The following is a 6,656-nucleotide window of genomic DNA, read 5'->3' on the forward strand; positions in this document are numbered from 1 at the left end:
CCATTTAAAATATTTAGTTCATTAAAGATAAGGATTATTCAAGGGTACCCGATTGTCAAAGTTTAAAAAATTTGGCTAGAGGTAAAATCATAAAAAAAAAATTGAAGGAGGGTGTTGGCGCCCGCAGGCAAATGCATTTTAGGAAACCAAAAAAAAAATTTGAATAAATTTAACTGTAGGAATACACATTACAAAGTACAAACTAAAATGCCCAGAATCTTAAACAGAAAAAACTATTCAAAATATTTAGTTCATTAAAGAATGATTATTCATAGGGCACCAAGTTATCAATTTTCAAGTCTATACAAAATATTCAACTAGAGTTACAATACTAAAAAAAAAAATTATATATACAAAAAAAAACCTACTGAAAAATAAGAAAATACATACCCCGTGACGGAATCAAAATCTGCTACGAAACTTAGTCTTCGAAACACTGAAACGTTCACACATTTCAATCTGCTTATGATTTATTATTCCCAGTTTGAAAATGTTCACTGACGAATACCATTTCTGAAATAACACGCATCTTATGCAGTAAAATGTTCTTCAATATTCTAATGACCTATGCGTTACAGTCTACAGATATTATATAAACCTACCAATAAATACCTAATATTAATTTTTATTACACAGAGTTTGTATTTTTAAATGTTGTATTCAAGGATTGATTAGTTTTATTTTTATACCTAACAAAAATACCTAATATTAATTTTTATTACACAGAGTTTGTATTTTTAAATGTTGTATTCAAGGATTGATTAGTTTTATTTTTATACCTAACAAAAATTACATTTATTCACAAGTCAGTTATCAACTAGAACTCGACTACGAGTAAGACAGCGTTTGGATTGTTCGGACTGGCGTATAATTTATTATTATTATACATTGCGCCTTTGGTAGGCAGTAGTAAACGTATTTGCTTCTACGTTACTTAGTTAACAGATTTTCCGCGACAATAAATATTTAATTCAAGTCTAAAAAGTAAATGTAAGACCAAAATAATATAAAAACAAATTTACGCATAAACATTTTTTGAGTAATTAAATTACGATACGAATTATAAATGACGTAGGTACTTGTCCAATACTCGACTACCAGAATTAAAATTAAAGAATGTGATATACCTAGGTAACCTATCGATCGATTCTAAAACAGAAACTTAACCTAAGCATAAATAATATCACAATATCAAATAGTGAAATGTGAAAATTTGAAGAAAATTTCTCTTAGGTATATCCCGTAAAACCTCCCCAAAAAAACGTACGTTTGAGGTGTTCTCTAGGTATGATCTGCTATGTACTTAGAAATCATATTAAATAACATTAATCATTATGTATTTTCTTATTTTATTAGGTAGGTATAAAAACCTACCGTCCTACTTATAAAAGTATTGCCTAATCATTGATTTCAAATTTTAAAAATTATTCTACTATAACAATAAATTAACAGTTGTAGGCAAAGTATTATAATTTAAGGTATTTTTCATAATTTTTGCACACCTATAAAAACTGGATTTTAAAAATTACTCTACGTCTAGCGGTTATATAAGTTTGTCTGACAATAAATATTTACATTAGGTCTACTGCCTCATCAGAATAGAAGGACAAGACTTACGTAATTATTTATTCTTCCGGCGAAACGCGTTCCCTTCGAGTGTATAATATTGTCTAGTGTCAGAGCTGTGCATCTCCGCCAAGGAAAATGCAGCGCGCGTCTTCATATCTCCGATTCAAAAGTTCAGTCTGGAAGTATTGAGATTAATGACATTTATAAAAAAAGGCACCTAGTTTAATAACCAGAATGGAACGAAATATGTGAGTACGTATTGGAATCGATGTTCGTCTCAGACGATTGTCATTTGCCATAGATTATTTATAATTATAACCTCACCGTCCTAATCATAGAAAATATATATATGGTCCTAACCGATGGATGTCGGATGATGGATATTTTTACAATATCTTCAAAAAAACATTTATTTGTTTCTACTAGACGCAAATGCGGTAAATTGAATTTAAATTTATAAACGGTTTTTTTTACTTGGTAACCATTCATTTATTACTTGGTTTATTAACAAATTCTAATTGATATAAAATAGTAATTGAATAAAAATAGTTTTATTGATCCCAATATTTAAAAACAATGTTTCGAATAAAATAATAAAAACAATTTAAGAAATACCTATTAATTAATATGTATTACCTAAATAACAAAATAACTAAATAAATTCGTAGCTTAATAAAATGTCCAGAAAAATTAAAAGTCCAATTTAAACGAATATAAAATATAATTTAGATAGGTGTATAGGTAGTGTATTCGTTATATTTTGTTTCATTATAGCACATCAGTCAATCAGATGCTATTTAATATTTTAAAATAAAAAACTTCGACAGTAATTTCATATTGGCAAGTGTTGTTTTCTATAACTGAAGACCGAAGTTATAGTATCGAGCATAATGGGTACGTAAAAAAATAGAAATATAATTTTAAAAAATTACCTTTATTTAATTGTATTTAATTTTTTTTTAATAAGTTTTTATAATATTGACTTCAACCCATATAAAATCTAAATAATCTATTATAAACACAGTTACTTTTTACAGATATTATAAGTTAAAATTTGGACGAAATTACATATTAAAACCAAAAATAACGATTTTAGTTATTTTGTTGTAATTTAAAAATAGTAAGTATTCGCGGATTTATGAAACTTTTAGAGTATATTATTATAATTTATAGACACGATGACACTTTCAAATGTTATTATTTGGGCAAAAATGACTTTAACCTACTATTGTAGGTGCTAATGTCTAATAGTAAAATAAATTACTTTAATCTCAATATTATTTATTAGTTAACGATGTCTTTGCTCAGAATCGTTTTTCGTTTGTTCGTTTTGTATTTTAATAATTTATACATAGATATATTATTATTACTAATAATTATAGTAGGTGTGTTTGTTTTATTTCATTAATTAGTTTAATACTATACCAATAAATTATATATTAATTAATAATTTTTGAAACATTGTGTTCGAAAAAATAAAAATAAATGTGATTTTAATTAGTCTTGTAATGTACCTACCTATATGTAAAAAATAAATAAATATAATAATAACTGTTGAACTTTTAGGGACATAATAGGTAACACATTCGTAGTATTACACTATTATATAGTATGTAGTATTACATTATTTATATACCTATACGAGTATATGAGTAGGTATGTTATTCATAAGTGCGCACACGTCAGGTTAGGCAGTTGACCATTCCGTGAATATTACTTTTATGTGTGCATGGTTACACGGCCCTAATCCCTATGATATAGAATATAGTTATTAGGTGAACAATAGAAGTTAAGTATGTGACACTAAATTAATAGCTACCTATAACTTATAACGTTGTATTTGGAAAAAAAAATACCAGTTATTAATTAAAATTGTATCTTATGACTATTATCAGTTATAAGTTATAACATATAAATTAAACCAAAACATATATATATTTATATATATTGAGTACCCTATAAAGGTATGCACCTATTGATTATAATTATTCTACGGACAGGGATTGGAAAAACGACGACGACGTTTATATCTCACGTATTTTATACATTTCTAGTTCGGAACTAAAATATGCGCCTACAACACTTGGATAGCACATTTTTCGTGACATTAAATATTTATTTTAAGTCTTAAAAGTAAATTTAAGCCCCAAAAGAATATAAAAACAAACTTGCTTGAATTATAGACTCTTACGGCGGTATCCGTGACGTGTATGAACTGCGACGCCGATGAGGAAACGCTCCAGAATACAGAACTTAAAAAATCTTCTTTGCTTATTGAAATTTTAGAATTTTTAGTCGAATGTGTCTTCTGCAACGACTCTGAGATTTGCCATAGATAAATAAATAAATGATAGATATTATACTAGGTACATCAATATGATGAATCCACGGATATAATATAATGCAACTTTTTGTATCAAAGAGTTCTGTGTTAAGGACCAATTTGTTCATTGAAATTTGATATGACAATAAACCAAAATAGTTTATAATTTTGATTATAATAATATGATATGGGTATTATTTAAATTATTATTTTCGTTTATCAATTTAATTATTGATTAAGGTGGTGAATAGATATCAGAAGCACAAGAATATTTTTTTAAGAGCATATTGTATTTTATGAATTATTAAATAAAAATGTGATTACTGGATTTTAGAGGTACAGTAAATTCATCAAATACTATAATACCAACTAGATTTCTAAAATTCCAAGTCCAAAATTCTAGATTCTGAGCGGATCGATGACTGTATTAATTTTACAATGATGTGTTCTTTATTTTTTAATATTTTTAATTATTTTTTCTTGGTGGTCTGTGTAAACGATAAGTATTCGTAATAAAGATTCAATTTTCATATATAATATTATTTTATAGGCACTCAGTATATGTAATCATATGTTTATTTTTAGTTTAGCTTAGTTGTAGGTATTTAGTAAATAATAATAGGTATACGATATTGTTTTTTCGAATAGCAATTTATTGTTTGTATTAGTACCTACACCATAATTGGGAATTAAAATTTTGTAAATGAAGTACAAATGTACTTTTGGTGTTTTAAGGCTGCTGTAAGATCAATTTATGAGAATCCTTGCATTAAATTGTTAGGAATATTTGATATGAATAATTATTTTATTACATTTAGGTTTATTACATATAGGTAAGTCGATCAGAAACTATATTTACACTGAATGTTAATAGTAAAAAGCTATTAAAATATCTATTATTTGTATTTATTTGTTAATAATAATTAATACTTAAATATTAGCAGTAATCTTGTTCCTTTCACAAAATGTTTTTTAATTATTTTTAATTTAATTTACATTTATACGTTTGGCATTTATCCCAAAGTTATCTCTGAATAATAATTCAATGATTCAATTTAATAGTTACATTATATGGATTATAAAAACTACAGTTTCCTGCTTCTACTACAACATTGTTTTATGTTTTTAATTTTTTTAATTCAGTCTGCACCTTGTGTCGGTGATTTTACACGTAATATAATAAAATTGATACTAGTGATGAGTAAGTACCTGATTGTTTAATCAAATTATTTACACGATTTTAATAAAAAAATATCTATGAAGTATAAACATCCGCATTTCTATTAACTATAAATTTATAATTGTATGAGCTATACATGTTACATATATTTTTTGAAAAAATTATTTAAAAAAACAAGAATAATTCCTATTTTACGCCTAATTTAAGTCTAAAAAGTAAATGTGAAATAGTAGGTAATAATATGAAAACAAACTTACTCGTAAACATCTACTCTTCCGGTGAAACGTAGCTAGAGTGCCGCCATCGCCGAAGAAACAGCTATCTTCATCCATCTCCATCTAATCATCTCACTCCGATGAACTGAAACTTGAAAGTATCGAAATACTTTATGAAAATAACCTGATCATAATGAAATTTGCGAGTTTGTATTTTTAATGTAAGTTTTAACATTATAATATGTACGGTTTAACGAACTGTCCGTTTATATTAGTAGCTTATTATTTTTTTGTTCACTGAAATCAAAATATACAATATATTATATTTATAATACAATAGTGTTTGCTGAAATTATTAGAATTGTTAACCGTCGCCGACGAATTTCGACAATTGACGATTGCCATAGATATTATAAAATATATTGTTTATTATGATAAATCCATAGAACTTATATATTATAGTATTATCTAGTACTATCAGTATTATCAGTTTCTATACGGTATATTGATAAATCATATGTTCTTTTACAGAAATCTTTGTCATCTGCAATGCACCTATTCTGGTTTTCTATTTCAATTATAGTTCGCATGCCAAATTTAACTATACAAACTGGTCCGTAAGTTTATAGACATTCTAATACATTCTCAATAGACACAGTGTTTGAGAAGTTATATTTTTTTGGTGCCTAATTAATTTACAATATGAATTATTATAAGTTACCTATGTAGGTACATGTCCAAAACTCTACTACCGGGAAGCCATTGGTATTTATGGTACAGCCTTACGAAGTTCACGATTTTCGGTGTTTTACGCACCCGTACAACGCTTAAAGTTTACCGAGCTTAAGTATAACAAATTCATTTTTTTTTTAATCTAGGTAAATCAACGTTTGAAAATTGATGATGCAAAAATAATTCTGACACCCACCCATGGTGGATTTACATAACAAGTCGAGGGATGTTTTTGATTTTAATTGTTCGAGCAAACGCAGTGTGCGAGTGACTACACCGGATATATTATATGAAAATACCAAAAAGTTCAATTAGCTATAATATAACTTAAAAATAAGACTGACCGCCAAACTCAGACTTCTCTGTCGTTTTCAGTTAAAAACTAAGATTTTCGGCAATTAATTTTTGAAATATCGTTCATAATTCGTTGTAACTTGTAGTTTATATACCTATTTTAAAAATATTATTCGTGGGTAATTGAAACGTCTAAAATGTATTATTATAATATACAAATATGATAATAAACAAATAATAATAACTCAACTTAACCGGCTACGGTATTAATAATATTTAATAATATCAATATAAGTATGGTATACAATATCCTAGGCTGTCAAATCGTCTCCACTTGGAATCG

General features: G+C 26.6%; 1 long non-coding RNA gene across 1 annotated transcript; it reads right to left on the minus strand.

The window, feature by feature from the left end:
• Positions 1–388: 388 nt before the first annotated feature.
• LOC132944241 (uncharacterized) lies at positions 389–5,628 on the minus strand. Its single transcript, XR_009664434.1, has 3 exons — positions 5,330–5,628; positions 1,618–1,745; positions 389–513 (listed from the first exon to the last, which is right to left on the minus strand). It is a non-coding gene; the product is annotated as an uncharacterized LOC132944241 (long non-coding RNA).
• Between the last annotated feature and the right edge of the window lie 1,028 nt (positions 5,629–6,656).

This window comes from Metopolophium dirhodum, chromosome 5, assembly GCF_019925205.1.
Source record: "Metopolophium dirhodum isolate CAU chromosome 5, ASM1992520v1, whole genome shotgun sequence".
NCBI classification, from domain to species: domain Eukaryota; kingdom Metazoa; phylum Arthropoda; class Insecta; order Hemiptera; family Aphididae; genus Metopolophium; species Metopolophium dirhodum.